Raw genomic sequence first — 12,906 nt, forward strand, 5'->3', positions numbered from 1 at the left:
GGGGGGTGTTGACTTTGATGCAAAAACCAAAAACAACCAGAATAATGCTTATTAAAACTCTATTTTGAAATCACGTTTGGTCTCTTGCTTGCGTTTCTTGATCTCGGACCAGTCCTGGATCTGCCTTTCGGTCTTTACCCATAAGATGGGCATGGAGATCTGATCTCTGCCCAGGTTGGTCCCTTGCCTGCCTTCCCTCCAAGATCCCTTTGGTGCCAACAGAGTGTTACAGTCCTGTGGGCTTGAGAGCATCGATAATGAATTGCGGCTCCCCCTTTCTTGACCCAGTCTGGCTCTATAGGCCTGCAGCCTAATTACTAGATAGGAAATGGGTTGACCCAACGCTACCAGCTGATTATTCGCAGCTCACACCCACCATTTGGCCTCTTAAAACCAGAAGGTTGCCCTGCACCAGTGAAATCACAGGTCTGGACCCCTTTCCCCCCCCACAAAAAAGCCAACCTCTATGTAATGTTTTTACAACTTGCAGAATACTTTATTTCATGGAATCCTCTGAACTAAGTGCTACAAGTTTTTATTTCATTTTCCTTTCAAGTAATTTCCCTAGGGTTATGCAGCTAGTAAGTATCTGAGGCTGGATTTGAACCCAGGTTTTTCCGATGCCAGGCTCGGCACTCAGCTGCCAAACCAATGCTTCTATAATGGGCCTGTGATGTGAAGTGAGGTTTTCTTGTGCTGTGTTTCCTGACGCTAAACCCAATAGCCATAGAAAGTCAGAGGTGGGAGGGACCTCAGAATAATTCAGTTCCCAGCCCTGCCTGCCCTCCATTGTAATGGGAAAGAAATGAGGGGAGGGGAAGGAATGTCTCCCCTAGTCACAGCTTCAGTGCCAGAGCCCAGGGCTTGGGAAACCCAATGCTCTTTTCCTTCCCTGGCCACAGAGAACAACGGGTCATCTCAGTGTCCCCAGCAGATGACACGGCCCGCCCTGGGCACATGCCACCTATCTTTGCTCCCATCTCAGGATTCTGAGCCGAAGAGGGCCTTTGGAATCATCTGGGGCCAATTCATAGATGAGGAAACTGAGGCAAATAGGGTGAAGTGACTTGCCCAGAGTCACCCAGCTAGTAAGTGTCTAAGGCCAGATTTAAACTCATGAAGATGAGTCTTCCTGCCTCTCTGCCTGGCGCTCCGTGCACTATGGCGCCACCTAGCTGCCCCACTAGCTCTGTGACTTTGGACAAATAGGAGTCTGGCTAAGTCAGTAACTTCTCTAAATTTCGTCTGTCAAATGGGCATCATAATCCCTATATCAGGGAGATCTTTTGTGAGGACTAGGTCAGTCATTTCACAGTGTTTCAAAATAAAGCGCCTGCTATGTGCCGGACCTCGCACTGAGTGCTGGAGATGCAAAGGAAGCAAAAAACAGTCTAATGGAGACAGCATTGAAATAATTACCATGTACAAGCAAGCTAGAGACAGGTTAAATTAGAGAAAATCAACAGAGGGAAGATACTAGAATTAAGAGGGGCTGGGAAAAGCAAGGTGGATTTGAGCTGGCACTTGAACAAGGAAGCCCAGAGACAGAGGTGAAGACCAAGTGAGAGGATGAAGAAGAAAGTGCTTTGTAAACTGTCAAGTGACGAGGCAGTGAATCAGGGTTTGCACATTCCACATGTATCAGGGCTTTTGTGACCCCTTTGCAGGGGTGAGATATACCTCTCTGGTACGTCCAGCCTACTTCTTTGATGATGTGACTTTGTTCATTCTTTCACACCAGGTGCAACGGATATCTGAACCTATGTTTCTTCATAAATTACTAAAAATGCAAATGCTTTCTCCTTAATTAACCAATTTGCTCTGAGCCCCCACCATGGTTTATAAAAACTGGAGAACTCTCTTAAACTTTTTCTCCTCTTTCAGTCTGAGACCCCAGTCTCATAGGCTTAGATAAACATCAGTGCTATTGGCTATATAATTAATGAACAGGAACAAATAACACAAAGGCACGAATTAATATAAGAAAGTTTATAATTAATATATAATGTAATAATAATGTAATGTGATATAATATAACATAACATGACATAATATAAGACAGAGCCATGTCTAACCAACAACCTCAACTGCTAGCCCCTCATTACAGTTATCTCAAGATGGTATTTAAGGTCTCTTCAGGTTATCTTCTTTGTAGGAAGTCTTCTCCACAGAATCTCTTCTCCAAAGCATAATAGTTAAACTTAGTCCTCTCAAATTATCTCTCGACCAGGAATGGGTCCTTTACCTGGGGTCCATGAACTTTTTAATAAAACAATTTTGATAACTATATTTCATGATTATTTTCCTTTGCAATTTTATTTTGTGCATTTAAAAACTTTAGTCTGAGAAGGAGCCTGTAAGCTTCTCCAGATTGCCAGAGGGGTCCATGCTGCAAAAATTGTCAGAAGCCCTGTGTGAATGAGACTGTACCAAAGATACCTCTTCTAGTCTCTCACAGATGCTTTCTCCATGACAGTTGATTCTTCGAAACTCCTCAGAAGAGAATTTCTCTTCATGTTTCAGAATGAAAATTAACTGTTAGCCCTCTAGGATTTTATGTTCCTTTTTAAAAAATGATAAAAAAAATCCACAGTCTTTTTGAGAGCGGCAGTTTCGACTGGGGTTGCACATGATTGTCTCCAGACTACAGCTGAAGGGAAGGATATGATGAAACACCTCTTTCCTTTCCGCAGAGAGGTGGGGGACTGTGGGTGCCAGATGTTGCATACTTTGTCCTGGGTGGTTTTCATAGGATCATGGACTTAGAGCTTGAAGAGACCCCAGAGATGATCCAGTCCTATTCTGTCACTTTACAGATGAGAAAAATAACCAGGGCCAGAGAGAATAAGGGTTACCCATGATTAGTGGGAGAATGAGGATTCGAGCCCATATCCTCTGACTCCCAGGCTGGTGTGCTTTCCATTCCACCAGGCTGCTTAACAGGGTATTAATTTCTTGTTGTTAAAAGTTATTATTGTGGTGTGTGTGTGTGTGTGTGTGTGTTTTCATGCACAAGGGTGTAAAAGACAGGTGCAGAGATACAGAGGCAGAAATATGCAGCTGAGACAAAGAAATAGAAACAGAGACAGAGAGATGGAGGGAGAGATTGAGAGAGGAAAAAGATAAGGGGGTAGAGGAGGGAAGAGAAGAAGAGAGAAGAGAAAGAGGCAGAGAAGAAAAGAGATGGGATGGGAGGGTTGGAGGAGAGTGGGGAGAGGGGAAAGGGGCAGAGAAAGGAAGGGAAGCAGAGAGACAGAATGAGAGACAGAGATCTGGAAATAACATAAAAATAAATCATAAAACTTACTAAATCAGTAAAATTAAAAAAAAAAAAACAAGCCAATCCCTAAAGCAGACAGGGAGGAAGCTGCCGGGGTGTGAATAGCCCTGGTTTGAGGCCCGGGTTTCAGTCCTGGACTCTGCCACCACCTTGGCATTTAACCTCAGGCAACTCACTTCCCTTTTCTGGGCCTCATTGGGTAAGATGATCTCAAAGATCCCTTCCAACTCTAACGTGACTGAGGCAGATTTCTAACTTTAAATTCACGTTTCTAGTGGAAGCCCTTTCTCCGCAGAGGTGACGGCCAAATCCAGCTGCTGAGACGATTTTCTGCAGCTCTCCAAGAAGGCTGTTCAATCTGACGTTTACTTCACACCTTCCATTAGCCAGGCCTTCTCTGATCCCGCCAACTGCTCGAGCCCTCCCTCCCAGACTATTTAGTATTTCCTACTCTGGATACATACAGATACATACTACATCTGCATACATACAGATGTGTATATGTATTGAACTTTGTGCTTATGCTATATATATGTATATATGTATTGCATCTATTTTAATATGTCTCTGCTGTTTCCCCCATTAGAATATAAGCTTCTGGAGGGTAGAGATTGTTTCATTCTCTGTACTCATATTACTGGAAGCTAGCACTGGCCTTGGGACATAGTAGGTTTGATATAAATTGATTGATTGATTGTGTGGCAAAATAAAATAGTCTGTGCCCTGCTTAAGCTTGTGTTCTCTATCAAGGAAAACAGAGACACATAAATAAATACAAATTACGTGCAACATAATTTCTAGGGAGAGGGCCAGGCATAAAGGAAGGGCAGTTTTTTAACAAAAGAACAGGATCTTCAGAGGGTACCGCGGATGGGGAAGAAGGCATTGGATGGGGCACCTGACTGATGGGGATATCATGGATGGGTATGGACTCTGGAGCATCAGGGAAGGAAGCTTGTCCTGGGCAGCCTAAGGTTCAGATTCACAAGGATTCTGAGTGGAGCCATTGGGCAGAAGATTACTCTGCCCTCCATTGTAGCAAAGATCATGTTGACTTTTCTCTGGGCCTGTTTCTTCTTTGGTAAAATAAGGGCCAAGGAGCTGCTACGTGGCACAGGGGATAGGGTGCTAGGCTTGAAGTCAGGAGGACTTGACTTCAAATCCAGCCTCAGAAAAATCCCTAGCTGTATGACCTTGGGCAAGTCACTGAACCTCTGTTTGCCCCTGGAGAAGGAAATGGCAAACCACTCCAGTATTTTTGCCAAGAAAAGCCCGTGGACAGAATTGGCATCCTATGGTCCAAGGGGAGAGAGAGAGAGAGAGAGAGAGAGAGAGAGAGAGAGAGAGAGAGAGAGAGAGAGAGAGAGAAAGAAAGAGAGACAAAGAGAGAGACAGAGAGACAGAGACAGAGAGACAGAGAGAGAGAGAAAGAGGCTGGGCTCGGCGGTGGGAATCCTGACAGTGGCACAGTGGCATCGAAGATGCTGCGGGAGGCGGGGGAGGAGGCAGTGCAGGCGCAGGTCCTTGCATTGCTGAGAAGGACTAAGTCTATCAAAATCAGGCATTGCACAGTGTGGCTGTTACTGTGTACAGTCTTCTCCCGGTTCTGCTCACTTCACTCAGCATCAGTTCACATATGCCTTTCCAGGTTTTTCTGAAGTCTGCCTGCTCATCATTTCTTATAGCACAATAGTATTGCATTACATTTATATATGACAGCTTCTTCAGCCATTCCCCAATTGATGGGCATCCCCTCAATTTCCAGTTCTTGGCCACCACAGAGAAAGCTGCTATAAATAATTTTGTATGTGTGGGTCCTTTTCTGGATCTTATTTTAAAAGTCATCAATTTCAGGACAGTCTGGAGAATGTGTGGATCCAGCTACAAGCCAGAGAGTTCAAGGGTCTAATCCCAAGGCCCAAAGAGCCGTCATTACTCTGGGAGGCCAAGCATAACAATCCATCCACCAGGAAACCAATCTCAGGTAACTGAGCCATATTCTCTAAATGGTGCAATCCTTGTCTGAGAGCTGAATCACTCTGGTGACCTGAATCACAGGTTGTTGGAGTTGGAAGGAGCATGAGAGATGGTCTAGACCAATCTGCCTCTGAATACGAAGCTCCCGGACTTGTTGGGTTACTCCCCCTGTACCCCAACAAGGGGCATTAGTGGTGAGAGAACTAGATTTGGAGTTAAAAAGACCTGAGTTCAAATCCTGATTCAGACACTTATTAGCATCGCTTACCTGCTCTCTACCTCAGTTTCTCCATCTGCAGAATAATAGTAACTCCCTCCAGGGCTGTTGTGAGGATCAAATGAGATAAAGTATGTAAGGTACTATATAACAGTTGACTATTATTAATAATAGCTACGTGCCAGGCACATATTTTATAAACATATGCATCTTTATAAATATTATTTCGTTTGTACCTCACAATGACCTCATGAGGTATGTGTCACTATTATACCACTGAGGCAATCAGAGTATCCTCAATACTGAGGCAAACAGAGGTGAGGTGACTTGCTCAGGGTCATACAGCCAGTAAGTCATGAAGTCACATTTGAACTGAGGTCTTCCTAACCCCAGGCCCACTGCTCTAGCTTATGCCACTGAGATGCCCATATTATTATGAATACCCAACCAACCTTTCTTGGAAAACCTCCAATTAGGAGGAATCTCTCAAGGTAGCCATTCTGCTTAATAATAGTTAGGTAGTGGTGGGAGAGGGCTGTTTGTGTATTTTGTCCAGACCTGGAATTTCAATCACGTGAGGAATTCCTGGTGTGGAAGCTCCCTCCACCAAGGCAGATCAGTAACTCATCTGTAACATATAGAGAACTGTCTTGGGGTACTGAAAACTTGGGGCTGGTAGGAATCAGAGGCAGGATTTGAATCCAATCCTTCAGGAGTCCAAGGCTGGCTCTCATCTTCTATGCTAAGCAAGCTTCTCCAGCTTTGATCATTCGGAAGTTTTTCCTTATATCTATAACAAGCCTAAATCTTCCCTATGACGTCTACCCATTGCCTGGATTTGCCTTCTGAGACCTAGAAGAACAAGGCTAATCCCTACTTAACAGAGCAGCCCTTCAGAGACTTGAAGACAACTCTCATGTGCCCAGAGGCTTCCCTTCTCCAGACTCTACATTCCCAGTTCCTTCAAATAAATCTCATTAAGGTCCTTCGTCATCCTGGTCACCCTCCTCCAGACACTCTCTAGTTTATTAATGTCCTGTCTAGTATATGGTGCCCATGACTAAACACTATATCCCAGCTGCGGTCCAATCAGAGGAATGATCCCTTTCCCTGTGTTGCTTCTGTTAATGCGACTCAAGATTACATTACCTCTACTCTATCGCCTGTGCTTGCAACCTGCTGAAACCTTCAGATTTTCTTTTAAAGAGGAATTCCCATTTAATCCCATATCCTCCTTTTGCGCATCCATGAGGTTGACTTTTAGAGTCCAAATATGTGACTATATTTCGCCATCATGGCAATAATACGCCATAGGTGGTGGGGCAGGTTGGGCTCTGACAGCACCCCTGGTCTTATAGGAAGAATTGGCCCATGGGCTGTGATCTATTTGCATACCTCCCCCGGGGAGTGTGAAATCATACCTGACATGTTGGAGCTTAGCTACTTTGATTGGTGGGGAAGATTGCCACCCAGCAAGTCTTTAACTGGCTTGGCCGGTATTTTATCAAAGGTGTTAATTGCTGATGTGTCATATTCTGGCCTAGTATTTTTTTTAAGTTTTGTTTTTGCTAAGCTTATTGGCGTGTAAAGTGTGGGTTTTAGAAACTAATTGTCTTTTAGACTGGGGAATGAGGGAAGAAATAACATTTGTTAAGTACCAAATATGTGTGTGGACCTTTATTCACGCCTGCTCAGAGACCTCCAGTAATGGGGAGGGGAGCTCACTATCTCCCAAGGCATCCCACTCCCCTCACAGATGACTCTCATCGTTAGGAAGCCTTTTCCTGACATTAAACCTAAATCTTCTCCTTTGTAGCTTCTATCCCTTGCATTTGCTTTTAACCTCTGAGGCCAAGCTGAAAAACAGTCTGATCCGTCCACGTGACAGCCCTTCAGATACCTTAGGACAGCTCCCATGCCACTCCCTACAAGTCTTCCCTTCTCCAAACTAGACACCCTTCCACTTATTCTTGTGCGATATGATCTCTATGCCCTTCCCATTCTGGTGACCCTCCTCTGGATATTCACCCAGTTCATCAAGGCCCCTCCTAAAATGTGGTGCCCTGAAGTGGACGCAGTATTCTAGAGTCCCAGCAGGGCTGGCACCTTGTTATCTGGGAGCGCCTGTTTCACTCTCTGCATTTCTTCCTCCAGTGTTTAGCACATAGCTTTGTTGTTATTGTTCAGTCATTTCCATCTTGTCTGACTCTTCCTGACCCCACTTGCGGTTTTCCTGGCGAAGATACTGGAGTGGTTTGCCATTTCCTTCTCCAGCTCATTTTACAGGTGAGGAAACTGAGGCCAGCAGGGTGAAGTGACTTGCCCAGGGTCACACAGCTCAGGAAGATGAGCACATAGTAGGCTCTTGATAAATGTTTGTTGATTGGTTGATTTCCCGAAGCCATGCAACTCTTAATGTAACTTCAGTTCACAGTAGTTTTCTTGGCTGCAGTTCATTAAAACCCCCAGATGACCTAGGATGGGTTCCAGGAAGGAGGGGGTGTGCTGTTTTAGCAACCGGCTCTCCAAGACCAAAATGTTGGTGGGACACAATTTGAAGTTTAATCGGCATTATTAATGCTTGATAATGTTTTGATAAAGCATGTAAACAAATCAAGTTCTGATTCGTAGCTTTTGCCAGTTTCTAAGGTGTGAGTAGACATGCTGAAAATTGAGCAGTTGGCTCTCAGGAGCCAGATGGAGATGTTTCCAGCTCACGCCAGCTCCCAGGTTTACTACTTACTCATGAATGTGATCTTGGGAAAGCCCAGCTCTCTTTGGCATTCAATTTCTTTATCTCTAAGAGTTGGGTGGCCAAGGGGCACCTTAGTGCATCAAGCACCAGTCCTGCAATCAGGAAGACTCCTCTTCCTGAGTTCAAATCCAACCTCAGACACGTACTAGCTGTGTGACCCTGGGCAAGTCACATCACCCTGCTGGCCTCAGCTTCTCATCTGTAAAATGAGCTGGAGAAGGAAATGGCAAACCATTGCAGTATCTCTGCCAAGAAAACACCAAATTGGGTCACAAAGAGCCAGACATGACTGAACCACCACAACAAAAGATGATGGAGCTGATCTCTAAGGGGCCTCTCAGCTTCACATTCCTTTGATTCATTCATTCATTCAATTCAACAGGCATTTATTAAACACCTACTGTTTTCCTTCCTAGGTGCTATGCTAGGCACTGGGAATACAAGTATAAAACAATCTCCCCACCCCAGCACCTTTATATTTCATGTGTAAGAAAATAGCATGTACACAGAAAAATAATTATATTACATGTAATATAATTACATGATAATTATATTATTATAATTTATACTATATTATATATTATAATAATTATATTATATAATATAATTATATAAACAATGTAAGTGCAGAATGTTTTCTGGGAGTGGGCATTAGCGTCTGAGGGGATTAGGATAGGCCTTGTAAAAGATGGCATTGGAGCTGGCCCTTGAAGGAAGCCAGGGATTTTAAGAGGCAGAGTGGGGAAGGAAGAGAGTACCAGGCTTGGCGAAACAGTCTGAGCAAATGCAAATGTTGGAGGTAGAACTGTTAATCCAGTTTGGTTGGAACAGAGGACCAGCCTAGAAAGGAAGGCTGGAGCCAAACTAAGAAGGGCTTTCAATGGCAATCATTAAATCAACAAGTGTTTATTTTAATTAATCAATAAACATTTATTAAGCACCTACTATGTGCCAGGCACTAAGTGCTGGAGATACAAAAAGAGGGAAAACCTGGTCCCTGCCCTTAAGGAGCTTACAATCTAATAGGGGAAGATGATATGCAAACAAAAATATAAAAGCAAGCTCTGTACAGGATAAAAAGGAAATAATTAATAGAAGGAAGGCAGTGCAATCAAGAGGGGGGTCCTGTAGGAGGTGGAACTTTAGGTGGGAATCAGGGCAATCTAAGACAAAAATGGAACAGTTTCTATCATCAAAGGCTTTCATTCAAAATGGTGACATATGAGTCTAATCCAGACCCATGGGGGTTGAAGTACCACGCCACTCCCTGATTTCTGCCCAGGCATGTGGTTTGGACTGGGTTCAGTCCTGTGGAGGCTACCTCTAGCAGTCAGGGTTAGGCTTCCTTTTCTCACACCCTTTGGCTCATTCCACCTCTACCCTTTACCAGCATCTGGGGAAAGAATTACTTATATCTTAGGTTATGCTTAGGGTTGTCCAAAAAGGGAGGGCATAAAGAGATACTCAGAGTACAATATGAATTGGAGAGGGGATGGGTAATTTATTCTTGCCCACAAAGAGAATGCTAAATACAAAATGGTCATAAGGATGCATTTGATACTGACAAACTTAAAACAGGATTCAGTAACAATATGGATCCACTCTGCTTCGTCAGGGGGTGGGGGGCGGGTCATCCTCTAAACCCATCAGAAGATGGAGGAGTTGGAGCTTTCTGCATTTCACCTCCTTTCTGCACTGGTGTTCTAGTCCAAACCAGAATCTACTCTATCTTCCTGCTCAGTCCTTTCTACCATCAATGGCTCCTCCAACATTTGCTACAACTTTCTGCTCCTCCCCTTGGATCCTGTTCCTCTGGACCTTTGGACCTTCTAACCCTGGATACGTCCATCTTATTTTTCATTCTAAATATTTTATTTTTTCCAATTACATACAAAAGTACTTTTTAACATTAGTTTTTTTTTAATTTTGAGTTCCTAATCATCGCCTTCCTTTCCCAACCTCCTCATTGAGAAGGCAAGCAATTTGATATAGATTATATATGTGGAGTCATGCAAAACACATTCCCAAATTAGTCATGTCATGAAAGAAAACACAGGCCAAAAGAAACCCCATTTAAGAAATAAAATGAAAAATAGTATGCTTAGATCTGCATTCAGACTCCATCAGTTCTTTTGGAGGTGGACAGCATTTTCATCATGAGTCCTTCAGAATTATCTTGGATCATTGTATTGGTGAGAAGAGCTAAGTCTATCAAAGTTGGTCATTGCACAGTGTGGCTGTTACTGTGTACAGCGTTCTCCTGGTTCTGCTCATTTCACCCAGCATCAGTTCATGTAAGTCTTTCCAGGTTTTTCTGAAACTATCCCCCTAATCATTTCTTATAGCACAATAGTATTCCATCACAACCATATGCTACAACTTGTTCAGTCATTCCCCAATAATGGGCATACCTAGAATTTCCAATTCTTTGCCCCCACAAAAAGAAGTGCTCTAAATATTTTTGTACACCTGGTTCCTTCCCCAACCCCTTTATAAAATCTCTTTGGGATACAGACCTAGTAGTGGTATTGCTGGGCATGCACAATTTTATAAGCCTTTGGGCATAGTTCCAAGGTGCTCTCCAGAATGGTTGGACCAGTTCACAACTCCCCCAATAGTGCATTGATTGGATGTGTTCATCTTGAGGCTGGTGTTCAACCACCTACTCAGGAAAGGCCGAAAGGACAGTCTGGGGCCCAGGCATGAGGTCACCTGATTGTGTCTCTGCTCCACATAGAAACAGAGGCTGGGTGGGGGAAAGAGAACAGTTCATTCCCCTGACCCCCTCCCAGGGAGTCTCTAGACAGAGTCCTCCACATGCCATACGAGAGAGTCAAAGCTAGACTATTGCTTCTCTGGAGTGATGGTGGGGCAGGAGGTGAGAACCGAGGGGCTACTCAGCATTTGTCACACAGTCCTAAAAAGAGATGTCCTTTCAGCTCTGGGATACCACATGACAAAAAAGCTCATCTTCCCCCAAAGGCTAAATGATGAGTCACCATATCCTTGGAGAGCTTGTGATTCCTGGAAGTGTACAGAGGAGCTCTGGACTCTGACTCTCTGGGATGGCCAAACCAGCCTCCTCTACACCAATCTATCCAGGATACATGCAGAATGAGTACAAGAGAGTTCCGAGGAGGAATATAACCTCCTAGATACTTACATGTCATCATCCCCATTAGACTACGAGCTTCTTGAGAACAAGGTCAATGTATTTATTCGCTCCTCTTTGAATCCCTAGCCACAGCACAGTGCTTGGCACACAGGAAGCACTTAATAAATCCTTAGTGACTTGACATAAAAGGACTGGGGGCATCAGGAGAGGCTTTAGGCATAAAGTGGCACTGAGTTTTGAAGCCAGGGATTCGAATCCAGGAGGGCAAAGAGGGAAAGTATTCCAGACACGGGGACCAGCCAACGCAAAGGCATGAAGGTAGGAAATGAAAGTGAGAACCAGCAAGTAAACCACGGTGACTAGATTACAGCAGCATAAAGGGAAGGAAGGCATCATATTTAAATGTCAAGTAGAGGCATTTATATTTGATCGCAGTGGTAGCAGAGAGACACTAAAATTTATTGAGTAAAGGAGTAACATGGTCAGCTTTGGGGAAAATCACTTTGGAGGCTGTGAATTGGGGTGGGGATCATTTGGAGGTTACTGCTGTAATCCAGCAAAGAGGTGAGGAGGGGGTAATGTAGGGGCTGGATGAGTGGAGAGAAAGGGGAAGATGTGAGGGACAACAGATTGGATCCACAGGGTGAATGAGTGGAAGAGGGTACCTTGGCCCTGCACCTGGATGACCAGAAGGATGGTGGTGTCCTTGACAGTAACAGGACGTTGATAAGGATCAGGATGAAGATCTCAAGTTCTATTTTGGACACATTAAGTTTGAGATGCCTCCAGCACTGCTGGTTCTAGATATCCAGTGGGCAATTGGAGATTCAGTAGCTTGGGAGAAAAGACTAGGGCTGGATGTATAGACCTGGGAATGTCTGCATAGATATGTTATGTGAAACCCTAAGCGGGAGTGGGGATCCTGTGGCCTCTAGGCCACATGTGGCCCTCTAGGTCTTCAAGTGTGGCCCTTTGAATGAATCCAAACTTTGCAGAACAAATCAACCCTTAATAAAAGGATTTGTTCTGTAAAACTTGGATTCAGTCAAAAGGTTGCACCCGAGGACCTAGGGGGTCACATGCGGCCTTGGGGCTGCAGTTGCCCATCCCTGCCCTAGGAACTGATGAGGTCAGGAAGTGAGAGACTGTAGAGAGAGAAGAGGACCAGGGATTGTTTTCTTCTTGTCTTTGTCAGAAGATGGTTGGGCGGATGGATGGATGGGTGGATGGATGGGTGAGTGAATGGATGGATGGGTGGGTGGGTGGGGAGATTGATGTGTGGATGGATGGATGGGTGAGTGGATGGATGGATGGGTGGATGGATGGATGGGTGGGTGGGTGAGTGGATGTATGTATGGTATGTTTGGGGGGGTGGGGAGATTGATGGATGGATGGATGGGTGGGTGGATGGATGGATGGATGGATGGATGGATAGATGGATAGATAGATGGATGGATGGATGGATGGATGGATGGATGGATGGGAGGATGGATGGATGGATAGATATGTCCATGTTCTCATTTGAGCCTCACCACAAACCTGTGAAATCGGTGTGACAGGAT

This window comes from Trichosurus vulpecula, chromosome 1 (genome assembly GCF_011100635.1).
Source record: "Trichosurus vulpecula isolate mTriVul1 chromosome 1, mTriVul1.pri, whole genome shotgun sequence".
In the NCBI taxonomy this organism is placed as follows: Eukaryota; Metazoa; Chordata; class Mammalia; order Diprotodontia; family Phalangeridae; genus Trichosurus; species Trichosurus vulpecula.